Here is a 14439-nt window from a genome sequence, read left to right as displayed (position 1 = left end):
TTAAACGAGAGACTTCAAAGTGATCTAATTGAAATTTTCAAGGTTAAGGGAACTAACAAAGTTGATTACTCATTATGATGAATGGTTCAAATATCTGAGGCCACCTTAAAAATGAGGTGAAAGAAAGGAAGTCAGGCAAAGATTTGTTTTTAAGATTAAAGTTAATAAGAGTCGTGAAATAAGAGGGATATGGTTGATCTCTCCAAAGTGCATTGGCTTGATGGTCCAAATGGCATTTTCTTGGTTCTAAAAATTCAGATGTTTTAGAAACATATTTGGCAGTTGAGATGGCATTATTGAACTGTTTGAGTTCCACTCTTGCCATTTATGACATCTATTATCTCACTCCTGCATGTATTACTTGCTTCACTGTAACATACTGCAGACTGTAACATGCACCTGAACCACTGGAACAAATGATAGGACCTAAATTCAACATTTCATTCCAAGGGCAGCATCCATCTAATGTACTACACTGGAGTGTCAACGTACATTATGAGAAACAGGGCTTGAATCATCAACCTGGGAGACTAACAAAGTGGGCAGGACATTAGAAGAGGTTGAAAAAGATATTAAAATAGAAAGGGGGGAGATAATTGATAAACTAATCAAACTTAGGGAGGATAAGGCCCCTGATGGATTGCATTTTAAGAGCAGTCAGGGAGGAGATAGCAGAGGCACTACTACATATATATAAAAATTCACTAGAAAAGGAAATAGTGCCAGAGGACTAGCGGACAGCTAATGTTATTCCTAGATTTTAAAAAAGAAGTTACAAGTGCGAGGAAGTATGGAGCGGTTAGTTTAACATCAGTGTAGGAAAGAAAGATGTAATAGAAAGACATCTAGAGAACAAAAATATAATAAAGAATAGTCAGTATGGATTTCAGAAGGGAAAGTCATGCTTGACCAACCTTACTGAATTCTTTGAAGAAGTAACAGAAAGAGTAGACAAGGGTAATGCAGTAGATGTAATATATTTGGATTTTCAAAAGACCTTCGATAAGCTATTGCATGGTAGACTCATGACTAAGATCAGAGCATGCGGAGTCAGGGCAGGTAGCAGAATGGATAACAACTGGCGACAAAACAGAAGACAGAGAGTAGGAGTTAAGGGTAGCTACTCAGGCTGGCAAAAGATGGGAAGTGGTGTTCCACAGGGATCGGTGCTGGTACCACTGTAGTTCACAATTTACATCAATAATTTAGATTTGGGAGTCAGAAGCACAATTTCAAAATTTGCAGACAACAAATTGGGGGGTGCAGTTAATACAAAGGAAGAATGTATCAAAATGGAAGAGGATATTAATAAACTTGCAGAATGGGCATGTAATTGGCAAATGAATTTCAGTATAGATAAGTGAGGTGGTGCATTTTGTTGGATGAATAAGGAGGCCACATACTACTTGGATAATAAGAGTCTAAACAAGACAGAGGAGCAAAGGGATCTAGGGGTACAGATACACAAATCAATAAAAGTAGCGATGTAGATTAATAAGACAATAAAAAACGTCAAATCAAGCACTGGGGTTCATTTCTAGAGGGGAAAAATTGAAAAGCAAAGAAGTTATGTTAAACTTGTATAGAACCTTGGTTAGACCACACTTGGAGTATTGCGTACAGTTCTGATCTCCATATTATAGAAAGGATATCGAGGCATTGAAGCGGGTGCAAAAAAATTCACAAGGATGATACCAGAACAGATAGGATATCCCTATCAGAAAAGGCTGAACAAGCTGGGGCTCTTTTCTCCAGAAAAGAGAAGGCTGAGGGGTGACATGATGGAGGTCTTTAAGATAATGATAGGGTTGATGTAGAAAAAATGTTTCCACTTGTGGGGGAGTTCAAAACTAGAGATCATAAATATAAAATAGTCACTAATAAATCTAATTGGAAATTCAGGAGAAACTTCTTTACCAAGAGTGGTAAGAAAGTAGAACTTGCTACCACAAGAAGTAGTTGAGGCAAACAATGCATTTAAGAGGAGGACAGATAAGCACATGAGGGTACAGAAAGGAATAGAAGGGTAGGTTGATAGGGTTAGATGAAGTAGGTTCATGTAGAGCATAAACACCAGCATAGACCAGTTGGGCCGAGTGGCCTGTTTTTGAGCTGTAGTTTCGATGTAACCTACTCACTCCTAGGCGAGACTACTACCAAGTGAGCTACGTTGATGCTTGAATCAGCATTTCATGAAACAGTAAAGATTCTGCATAACAGAAATGCTAAGAGACATTAAACAAACACTGTATTCAGATATAAAGGATAAATAAGAGGAACCCTTCCCACAAGCCACTTCAGTTGCAAACGAATATTGTATATGAAAAGCCCCCATTTCTTGAAATGGTTCTTTGTGTACAGGCACTGTGCGATTATTAGCGACTGATCTGCAATAACGTTAAAATCTATTCTGGATGGCCCTGGGAACCAAGTCTAATTGCACTTTGCTACACAGTAACACGGTTGCTTACTAAACAGACATCTTCCATAAAGTCAGAACACGATGCGGACACGGACTTTTCCAAGAAACTGAACTTAAAAGCTCCTGACGAGGAAGTTAAAATAAAATTCAGGAAGTTCAACATCACCAGAGACTGGGACATCTACATTTTACAAGAAAAAAAACTTCTTGAAGTTACAGTGAAAAGTCTTCTTCTGGGACCATCTCTTTACATTTATAACCCAGCTGCTCCTTTCAAGTCAATACATTTACAAAGTGGCTCAATCAGCCCGAGCAGTCGCCGTGGTTGTGGTGAAAGGGTCGGACTATCTCTCACCGCGGGGAGCGGAGCGGGGCTGACAGATCCCAGGTTGAATCCAACGGCCCGACCAACAGTGGCGCTCAAAGGGTCCGAGAGACTTTACCCGTCTGCGGCGCTGTGTCCTGGTCGGATCGGCCCACTCCAGTCCCCATCCCGAATCCAGTCCCACGCAGCGACTCCCCGCACCCGGCGAGGACTGTTAGCGACCAGCAGGCCAAGCTGCCGTCCGCACTCACCTCATACACATGCCGACGGAAGGACACTCAAACACGGCACTGCCTCTCTCTCTCTCTCTCTCGCCCTACCCCAGCCGCTCCGCTGTTTACACACGGCCGCTCCGGCTCTATTTTCTTTCCCTATTTTTTTTTCACACAGGCTCAAACCTTACGCTCCCCTCCCCCTCACGTGACCACGCCAACCGCTGAAAGGGCGGGGCAACAACAGCCCCGCCCACTCCGTCCCCGCCCCGCCCAATCGACGCGCTCGCCCACAACGACGCGATCTCATTGGTCAACGGCGCTGACAGTCACACAATTACCCGCTCTCGAGATAGATGATGTCATCGCACAACTGGCTCTCAATGGAAGCTGGGGGCGAAGAGAGCAGGAACAGGGTGAATGGGGAAAGAGGGAATGGGAGTGGGACCCAATGCTCTGTCACTCAGCCGCCTCCGCCTCCCGCCTCCGCCTCTTTAGCAACGTGCTGGTAGCTTTTGTCTTTGTGCAATTTGTTTCTGTATCACTCAAAAGCTCGAGAATTGCAGCCTGAGTAAGCAGACAACATAATCCTGTTATTAGTCAAGAACATATAGGGAGTGGGTCTCGTAGCCAACCGGGAAAGGGTGCAACTGATACTCTAATGAGGGGATTTTTGTTTGGGACCTAGCTGCACTGGTTGATTATATTAGGAAATAGTCGGGTCGTCTCGATTTGCTACATTGCCTGTAGTAGGGAGAGGTGTCAGTATTTAGCTGGTAGAGACGCCTCTTTATGCAAGTAAAAAATATTTGAAACGTGGAACAATGAACCACGTTAGAACAAGACTCATGCAATTTGAATGTGTGAATGTGTTCTATGCAAACGTACAATATGCGGATTTCTCCGAAAGCGGTGTAATAAGGTCCCGATCCGTGAACAAGTGGAGCCATTGTAGTATCATTGGTTGGGATCTTCCCTTCACAGCACCAAAATGTTGTACGTTGACGTCCAATCATTGGGACTAGCGATCATTTAACATCTCGATTCTGAATCGATTGACTCATAGTATGATAGTAGGTACAGTACAGGAGGGGGCCATTCGGCCCATCGTGCCTGTCCCTGATCTTTGAAAGAGCTTTCCAATTAGTCCCATTCCCTTGTTCTTTCCCATAGCCCTGTAAACGTTTTCACTTCAAGTATTTATCCAATTTCCTTTTGAAATTTACTATTGAACCTGCTTCCACCACCCTTTCAGGTAGTGTATTCCAGATCATTACAACTCGCTGTGTTAAAAAAATGTTTCCTCATGTTGCCTCTGGCTCTTTTATCGATCACCTTAAATCTGTACCCTCTGGTTAGTGACCCTCCTACCACTGGAAACAGTTTCTCCTTATTTACTCTGTCAAAACCCTTTTGATTTTGAACACCTCTATCCAATCTCCCCATAACCTTCTCTGTTCTAAGGAGAACAACCCCAGGTTCTCTCATCCCTGGTACTAGCCTGGTAAATCTCTTCTGCGCCCTCTCTAAAGCCTTGGTATCCTTCCTGAAATGTGGTGTTTGAACACAATACTCCAGCTGACCAGTGTTTTATAAAGATTTAGCATAACTTCCTCGCTTTTGTACTCTTTGCCTCTATTCATAAAGCCCAGGATTCCATATGCTTTTTTACAGCCTTCTCAACTTGTTCTGCCACCTTCAAAGATTTGTGTATGTGCACCCTCAGGTCTCTCTGTTCCTGCACCTCCCCCCTCTTTAAAATTGTGCCATTTAGTTTATATTGCCTCTCCTCATTCTTCTTAGCAAAATGTATCACTTCGCACTTCTGTGTTAAATTTCATCTGCCGTGTGTCTGCCCATTTCACCAGTCTGTATGTTCTCTTGAAGTCTGTTACTATCCTTCACCTTGTTTACTACATTTCCAAGTTTTGTGTCCTCTGCAAACTTTGAAATTATACGCTCTATACCCAAGTCCAGGTCATTAATATATATCAAAAAGAGCAGTGGTTGTAATACTGACTCCTGGGGAATACCACTGTATACTTCTCTCCAGTCTGAAAAACAACCGTTCAGCACTACTCTCTGCTTTCTGTCCTTAACCAATTTTGTATCCACGCTGCTGCTGTCCCTTTAATCCCATGGGCTTTAATTTTGCTAACAAGACTATTATGTGGTATTTTATCAAATATCTTTTGAAAGTCCACATGAGCGGAAGCACAGAGCAAATGCAGTGGATTGCGAACAGAGTGGGGAACTTGAGAATTTAGTGAGGGGGGGCCTCTGTTAAAATAGTGGATGACTTGAAATTAAAATTTAGTTTAAAATTTAACATAGAACTTTAAAAGAAACTGCAGGTTAGATAACAGATAACAGAAACTGCATGTCAGTAGCAGTTAACAGTTAATCAGCTGTAAGTTTTTGTCTGAATAGAGGGTAATTACTGCGAGCTGGAAGCTGATTGAGCAGTTGTAACTGCTGTTCTCAAAAGGTATATAAAGTAGAAGGTATCTGCTGAAGCACAGAGCGAACGGAGTGGTTTGGGAACAGAGTGGGAACTTGAGAATTTGGTGAGAGCGGGAAGAACAATGAACAGAGAGGAAGGGCTCTGAGAGACCCGGAATAAAAGGGTAGTTTAATCTGGCTAAGTAAACAGTAAGTAAATTAATATACAGATGGGTTGCACCTCAACAGAGCTGCAACCAATGTTCTCGCGGGGAGGTTCACTAGGGGTGTGTGTGTGTGTGTGTCTGACTGACTGTCTTTGTTTCTTTCTTGGAAACAAGATATTCAAGAAAGATAGAGAAGGAAAAAAAGGACCGGAGTGGCAGTATTGATTAAGGAGAATATTGCAGCGCTGGAGAGAGAGGGTGTCCTTGAGGGGTCAAGGACAGAATCTATTTGGTTAGAGTTAAGAAACAATAGAAATGCCATTACACTACTGAGTGTATTCTATAAGCCACCTACTAGTGGGAAGGATATAGAGGAGCAAATTTACAAAGAAATTAGAGAGGTGCAAGAACTATAAAGTAGTGATAATGGGGGACTTCAACTATGCTAATATAGTCTGGGATAGTAATAGGGTAACGGGCAAAGAGGGGGAGGAATTTCTGAAATGTGTTCAGGAGAGCCTTCTTGCTCAGTATGTTTCCGGCCCAACGAGGAAGGATCTTTTGCTGGATCTGGTTCTGGGGAATGAGGTGGGTCAAGTGGAGCAGGTGTCAGTTGGGGAACATTTAATGAACAGCGATCATAGTATCATAAGGTTTAGATTAGCTATGGAAAAGGACAAGAAGCAATTTAGAGTAAAAATACTTAATTGGAGGAGGGCCAATTTCAGTGAGTTGAGAACGGATCTGGCCTGGGTAAATTGGAATCAAAGATTGGCAGGCAAAACTGTAATCAAACAATGGGTAGCCTTTAAAGAGGAGATGGTTCGGGTAGAGTCTAGGTACATTCCCATGAGGGGGAAAGGTTGGGCAACTAAAGCCAGAGCTCCCTGGATGACGAAAGAGGTAGAGAGAAAGATGAAGCAGAAAAAGTGGATGTATGACAGAAGTCAGGTTAATAATACAAGTGAGAACTAGGCTGAATGTAGAAAGTACAGAGGAGAAGTGAAAAGGGAAATAAGAGGGGCAATGAGAGAGTATGAGAATAGACTAGCGGCTAACATAAAAGGGAATCCAAAAGTCTTCTACAGTCATATAAATAATAAACGGGTAGTAAGAGGAAGGGTGGTGCTGACTAGGGACCAAAAAGGAGATCTACGCATGGAGGCAGAGGGCATGGCTGAGGTACTAAATGAGTACTTTGTATCTGTCTTTACCAAGGAAAAAGATGCTGCCAATGTCACAGTAAAAGGGGAGGTAATTGAGATACTGGATGGGGTGAAAATTGATAGAGGAGGTACTAGAAAGACATCGGGTCTGGATGGGTTGCATCCTAGGTTGCTGAGGGAAGTAAGGGTGGAAATTGTAGAGGTGCTGGCCATGATCCTCCAATCCTCCTTTAGATACGGGGGTGGTGCCAGAGGACTGGAGAATTGCAAATGTTACACCCTTGTTCAAAAAAGGGTGTAAGGATAAACCCGGCAACTACAGGCCAGTCAGTTTAACCTTGGTGGTGGGGATGCTTTTAGAAACGATAATCCGGGACAAAATTGATAGTCACTTGGACAAGTGTGGATTAATAAAGGAAACCAGCACGGATTTGTTAAAGGCAAATCATGTTTAACTAACTTGATTGAGTTTTTTGATGAGGTAACAGAGAGTGTTGATGAGGGAAATGTGGTTGATGTTGTGTATATGGACTTTCAAAAGACGTTTGATGAAGTGCCACATAATAGGCTTGTCAGCAAAATTGAAGCCCATGGAATAAAAGGGGCAGTGGCAGCATGGACAGGAAATTGGCTAAGTGACAGGAAACAGAGGGGAGTGGTGAACGGTTGTTTTTCAGACTGGAGGAAGGTATACAGTTGTGTTCCCCAGGGATCAGTACTAGGACCACTGCTTTTTTTTGATATATTAATGACTTGGGTGTACAGGGCACAATTTCAAAATTTGCAGGTGATACAAAACTTGGAAGTGTAGTAAACAGTGAGGAGGATAGTAATAGACTTTAAGAGGGCATAGACAGGATGGCGAAATGGGCAGACACATGGCAGATGAAATCTAATGCAGCAAAGTGCTAAGTGATACATTTTGGCAGGAAGAATGAGGAGACGCAATATAAATTAAATGTTACATTTCTAAAGGGGGTGCAGGAACAGAGACCTAGAGGTATATGTACACAAATCTTTGAAGGTGGCAGGACAGGTTGAGAAAGCGGTTAAAAAAGCATACAGGATCCTGGGCTTTATAAATAGAGGCATAGGGCCCGATGTTAGCAGCGCTGCGGGTTCTCGGCGTGGGTGGTATCGGGCGCGTGGGTAACGCGCCCGGTGAAATTAGTCAGTTTCCCGCGCGATTGTAGGATCCAATCCACTAATTGGATCCACTTACCTGCTCCTCCGGGTTCCCCACTGCTGATCTGCGCATCGGGCGGGCTGCGCATGCGCAGTAAGATCTGTCAGCTGGAGGCGCTCTATTTAAAGGGGCAGTCCTCCACTGACAGATGCTGCAACAAATAGCAAAAATTACAGCATGGAGCAGCCCAGGGGGAAGGCTGCTCCCAGTTTAATGATGCCTCACTCCAGGTATCAGTAGATGGGGTGAGGAGGAGGGGGAGGACAGAGATCTTCCTCCCGGCGTGCGGGAGGAAGCGGCCTGGCTCGAGGTGGCAGAGGAGGTAACCAGCGCAACCAACATATCGCCCACCTGCATACAGTGCAGGAGGCGCTCCAATGACCTCAGTAGGTCAGCCAAAGTGAGTACACGTAGTCTTTCCCCTACACTCAGTCTGCCACATCACTGCCCCCACCCCACATCTCCTTCAGCACTGCCAACACAACTCTGTCACATCACCCCTTATACCCACTCAAACCTCATCCTCATCTTACCTGCACCTACTCACCTCGCCAGTACTCATCCCGCCACTACCACGCAACCCAATCCTCATACAATCTCATGGCTCTATCTCATACTCACCCTCTTGTGCATCTCTTTCACAGCCAGCCTCACTCAACCTGCCACTACCTGTGCTGCAGCCACAGGGCATGCATCACATATGTGCAGTAGGCAGCGTAAGGCAAACGTGTCGTGAGCATGAAGGGGATGCACAAGGGTGTCTGAGGGTTTGTCATGGGTGTTACTTATATTGAATTTCTGACCAACTCACATTACATATATTGGCACCACTACTGCCATGTCTTCGCGAATCCTGTCCGGTTTGTGCAATAATGCCCTCTCCTGAGGATCACAATGAAGACCCACACCTGATGCCACCCATTGTGTCACTGCAGAGTGGGTGTAGATGTATTTGCAGGGCTCTTTTGCGCAGACGACTGAGAGACATCGGCGATGTCCCCGGTGGCACCCTGGAAGGATGCGGAGGAGAAGTTGTTGAGGGCAGTGGTGACTTTGACAGCGACAGGTAAGATGATGATGCTCGGGCCAGCCGGGAGCAGCTCGGCATGAAAGAGGCTGCAGATGTCCACGACTACATGTCGAGTGACTCTGAGCCTCCATGTGCACTGCTGCTCAGAGAGGTCTAGGAAGCTGAGCCTCGGTCTGTGGACCCTGTGGCGAGGGTAGTGCCCTCTGTGACGTATCTCTCTCTGCGGTAGCCCTCCCTCCTGCTGTACAGGTGGATGTGTCACAGCACTCTGTTGTGGAGCTCCACGTGTCAGAGGTGGAAGGCGAGGCTGGTGATGCTGTTCGCCCTCCGAGGAGGTCATGACTGCAGCTACGGCGGCCCCCATCCGCAAGATGTACATCTGAGGGGGTCCGCAAGGTAGGTACATGTCTCTGGACCCTGGGGTAAGTGTGCAGGTTGGTGACTTTGACTGTCAGGAGGAGGGTGGTGGAGGCCAAACTTTGTCCCAAGGGACAGAATGGCCTCCTGCAATGAGTGAGGGTCTCTCCGCCGCCCCCCCCCCCCCCCCCTGTCAAATGGACCTTTGCAGCTGCCACAGGCTGACAGCTGCAACACGTCCATTTGACCTGGGAGTGTTTCCCCCAGTGTGGGAAACAGTCCCACTTTGTTCTAAAATCCCACATAGTCCCTTAATCAGGTCAGTTAATGACCTGAAATAACTAAATAAATATTGTCAAGTGGCATCCCGCTGGCTTTAATTGCCTGTGGGATTCCCACCAGCGGGGGCTGCGCGCGCACGCCGGCGCGTCAGCGGGGAACCCGGAAGTGCGCGGGTTCGGGGCGGGCTCCGGTACTGCGCCGGGATTCTCCGATTTTTGGAGCCCCCCCGCCAGGAACGCACCCGATAGCGGGTGCTAAAATAGAGCCCATAGAGTACAAAAGCAAGGAAGTCATGATGGACCTTCATAAAACACAGGTTCGGCCACAACTGGAGTATTGTGTCCAATTCCGGGCACCGCACTTTAGGAAGGATGTGAAGGCCTTAGAGAGGGTGCAGAAAAGATTTACTGGAATGGTTCCAAGGATGAGGGACTTCAGTTACGTGGATAGACTGGAGAAGCTGGGGTTGTTCTCCTTAGAGCAGAGAAGGTTGAGAGGAGATTTGATAGAAGTGTTCAAAATCATTAAGGGTTTAAAGTAAATAAAGAGAAACTGTTTCCATTGGCGGAAGGGTCGAGAACCAGAGGACACAGATTTAAGGTGATTGGCAAAAGAATCAAAGGCGACTTGAGGAAGAACATTTTTACGCAGCGAATAGTTATGATCTGGAATGCGCTGCCTGAAAGGGTGGTGGAAGCAGACTCAATCGTGGCTTTCAAAAAGGAATTGGATACATATTTGAAGGGCAAAAATTTGCAGGATTGAGACTAACTGGATTGCTCTTACAAAGAGCCAGCACAGGCTCAATGGGCCAAATTGCCTCCTTCTGTGCTGTAATGATTCTTAGATTATACACAACATCAACTGCACTACCCTCATCAACCCTCTCCATTACTTCATTAAAGAACTCAATCAAGTTAGTCAAACATGATTTTCCTTTAACCAATCCATGCTGACTTTCATTTATTAGCCCATACTTTTCCAAGTGCCAATTAATTTTGTCCCAGATTATTGTATCAAAGTTTCCTCACCACTGACGTTAGGCTGACTGGCCTGTAATTGCCGGGTTTATCCCTCTCCCCTTTTTTGAACTAGGGTGTGACATTTGCAATCCTCTAGTCCTCTGGCACTGTCTCCATATCTAAAGAGGATTGGAAGATTGTGGCCAGAGCCTCTGCAATTTTCACCCTTACTTCCCTCGGTAACCTAGGATGCATCCCATCTGGACGGGGTGAATTTTCTACTTTGAGTACTGCCAATCTATTAAGTACCTCCTCTTTATTTTTATCCTATCCAATATCGCTACTACCTTTACTGCTACAATGGCAGCATCCTCTTCTCTAGTGAAGACCGATGCAAAGTATTTTTTTTGTCCCTAATTGGTCCCACCCTTTGACTACTCTTTTACTATTTATATGTTTTATAAAAGACTTTTGGGTTCCCTTTTATATTAGCCGCTAATCTATTCTCATACTCTCTCTTTGCCCTTCTTATTCCTTTTTTAGATCTCCTCTGTACTTTCTGTATTCAGCCTGGAAAGTGGAGTTGAGGTAGATGATCAACCATGGTCTTATTGAATAGCAGAGGAAGCTCGACGGGCCGTGTGGCCTACTCCTGCTCCTATTTCTTATGTTCTCTACTGTCTTATGAACTGTAGATTCATCATAAACCTCCTTTTTCTGTTTCATTTTAATCACCCAGGGAGCTCTAGCTTTGGATACCCTTCCTTTCCCCCTTGTAGGAATGTGTCTACTCTGTTGTACCTGAACCATCTCCTCCTTGAAGGCCTTCCATTGTTCAATTACTGTTTTGCCTGCCAATTTTTGATTCCAATGCACCTGGGTAAGATCTCTTTTTAATGCACTGGAATGAGCCCTTCTCCAGTTAAGTATTTTCACATTTGATTGTTCCTTGTTCTTTTCCATAACTATTCTAAACCTATTGATATTATGATCACTGTTCCCCAAATGATCCACCTGCCCCACTTCATTCCCAGAAGTAGCTCCAGCACTGTTTCCTTCCTCAGGCTGGAAACACGCTTTTCCAGAAAATTATCTGGTACACGTTTCAGGAATTCCTCCCCCTCTTTGCCCTTTACACTGTCATTGTCCCAGTCTATATTGGGATAACTGTAGTCCCCCATTATCACCACTCTGTAGTTCTTGCATCTTCCTGTAATTTGCCTGCAAATTTGCTCCTCTATCTCCTTCTCATTATTTGATGGCCTATAGTATACACCCAGTAGTGTAATAGCTCCTCTATTGTTCCTTAATTCTAACCAAATAGAATCTGTCTTTGACCCCTCAACTATATCATCCCTTTCCAGTATTATAATAGTTCCTTTGAACAATACTGCCAACCCCCCCCCCTTTCTTTCTTTCCCTTTCTTTCATGAATACCTTGTAACCAGGAATATTAAGTACCCAATCCTCCCCTTCTTTGAGCCAGGTCTCTGTTATTGCCATTATATCTTAGTCCCATTTGGCAACTTGAGCCTGCAGCTCACCGACCTTATTTACCACGTTACGTGTATTTACACAGATGCGCTCCAAACTCATCTTAGCCTGCCTTGCATTTGCCCCCTATCTGATCCGTCCTATTTCTGAACTATTCTTTACTCTAGTGCTACTTGTCCCTTCCAATCCTCTATGCATGTCATTTCTCCTCTCTCATGTTTCATCCTGGTACCCATCCCCCTGCCAAATTAGTTTAAATCCTCCCCCACAGCACAAGTTAACCTCCCCGCGAGGATATTGGTCCAGCCCTGTTGAGATGCAACCTGTCCAGCTTGAACAGATCCCTCCTGCCCCAGAACTGGTCCCAATGCCCCAGGAATCTGAAGCCCTCCCTCCTACATCATTTTTCCAGCCACGCATTAACCTGTCTTATCCTGCTATTCCTATACTCTCCAGCACAAGGCACTGGGAGTAATCCAGAGATTACTACCTTTGAGGTCCTGCTTTTCAACTTCCTCCCTAGCTCCTGAAAATCTGACTGCAGGACCTCAACCCTTTTCCTTCCTATGGGGGTGACTTTAAACCCCAAGAACGGGTGGGTGGGAGTTGAAAATAGTTTTTTTTTTTGGGTCGCAACCACAAAATTTTCGGACTTTGCTTTCCCAGTGGGAAGCCTGTACTTTTCCGCGCCGACGTTAAACCCGGAAATAAAGCCGAGTTGCGGTCACGACCCAAAAAACAACTACTTTCAACTCCCACCCACCCCCAACCCACCCATTCTTGGGGTTTAAAATCACCCCCCACGTCATTGGTTCCCACATGGACCTCGACTTCTGGCTGTTCCCCTTCCCCCCTCCCTCGAAATGTTCTGCACCCTCTCAGTGATGTCCTTTACCCTGGCACCAGGGAGGCAACACACCATGCGGGACTTACGTCGGTGGTTGCAGAAATGCCTATGTATCCCCCTGACTATCGGATCCCCTATAACAAGTGCAATTCTTTCCCCCTTGTGCAGCCGAGTCTCCCACGGTTTTGCTCCTGACTGCACTCCCCCGAGGTGTCAACACCCTCACTGGTATTCAACACACTCCCAGGGGGCTCCTGCACTGCCTGCCTGTTCCTCCTCATCTGTCTGATGGTCACCCACTCCCTCTCTGCCTGAACTCTCTGTAGCTGCAGAGTGACCAGCTCCTGAAACATGCTATTTGTGAAACTCTCAGCTTCCCGTATGCACTGTAGTGACGCCAGCTGCTTGTCAAACTCAGAAACTCTGAGCTCGAGCTCGAGCAGTTGGCAGCACTTCCTACAGATGTGATTTTCCAGGACACACAGTGTTCTGGAGTTCCCACATGGCACAGGTTGTGCATGTGATGGGCCCCAGCTGTCTGCCATGTTAGCTAACAGTTATTTTAACTTTGTTTAGCTTTATAGCAATTTACTGTTTATCTAACACTAAAACACTAACCACTGAAAAACAATAACCAATCACTAAAGACACTAACCACTAAGAATAATAACCACTAAAAACACTAACCAATGAACTAAATACTTACTGCCTTACCCTCAGCGTCCTCCTTGTCTTGTGACGTCATTTTTTCACTTTTTCTTGATCTTTTGATTCCTCGAGCGGCTCCCTTTGTGTTCCTCTCAGTCACTCCTCCAGTGCTTTATAGTGTTCCTCTCAGTCACTCCTCCCGTGCTTTATAGTGTTCCTCTCAGTCACTCCTCCCGTGCTTTATAGTGTTCCTCTCAGTCACTCCTCCCGTGCTTTATAGTGTTCCTCTCAGTCACTCCTCCCGTGCTTTATAGTGTTCCTCTCAGTCACTCCTCCCGTGCTTTATAGTGTTCCTCTCAGTCACTCCTCCTGTGCTTTATAGTGCTCCTCTCAGTCACTCCTCCTGTGCTTTATAGTGTTCCTCTCAGTCACTCCTCCTGTGCTTTATAGTGCTCCTCTCAGTCACTCCTCCTGTGCTTTATAGTGCTCCTCTCAGTCACTCCTCCCGTGCTTTATAGTGTTCCTCTCAGTCACTCCTCCTGTGCTTTATAGTGTTCCTCTCAGTCACTCCTCCTGTGCTTTATAGTGTTCCTCTCAGTCACTCCTCCCGTGCTGTATAGTGCTCCTCTCAGTCACTCCTCCTGTGCTTTATAGTGCTCCTCTCAGTCACTCCTCCCGTGCTTTATAGTGTTCCTCTCAGTCACTCCTCCTGTGCTTTATAGTGTTCCTCTCAGTCACTCCTCCTGTGCTTTATAGTGTTCCTCTCAGTCACTCCTCCCGTGCTTTATAGTGTTCCTCTCAGTCACTCCTCCTGTGCTTTATAGTGCTCCTCTCAGTCACTCCTCCCGTGCTTTATAGTGTTCCTCTCAGTCACTCCTCCCGTGCTTTATAATGCTCCT

At 45.4% G+C, this 14439-nt stretch overlaps 1 protein-coding gene across 3 annotated transcripts in view; it reads right to left on the bottom strand.

Annotated features, from left to right (window-relative positions):
- The window catches only part of LOC137327203 (transcription regulator protein BACH1-like), a 64732-nt gene extending 61581 nt beyond the window's left edge, over positions 1-3151 (bottom strand). For 2 of the 3 annotated variants that reach the window (XM_067992760.1, XM_067992762.1), the window contains exon 1: positions 2999-3151. The gene's annotated coding sequence lies outside the window, so the exon portion shown is untranslated. Of the gene's footprint in view, positions 1-2865 lie in introns of all 3 variants that reach the window. The other variant, XM_067992761.1, reaches the window with a different exon arrangement.
- Positions 3152-14439: the final 11288 nt, after the last annotated feature.

Source organism: Heptranchias perlo, chromosome 11 (genome assembly GCF_035084215.1).
Source record: "Heptranchias perlo isolate sHepPer1 chromosome 11, sHepPer1.hap1, whole genome shotgun sequence".
In the NCBI taxonomy this organism is placed as follows: domain Eukaryota; kingdom Metazoa; phylum Chordata; class Chondrichthyes; order Hexanchiformes; family Hexanchidae; genus Heptranchias; species Heptranchias perlo.
This window is presented reverse-complemented; position numbering and strand designations above follow the sequence as displayed.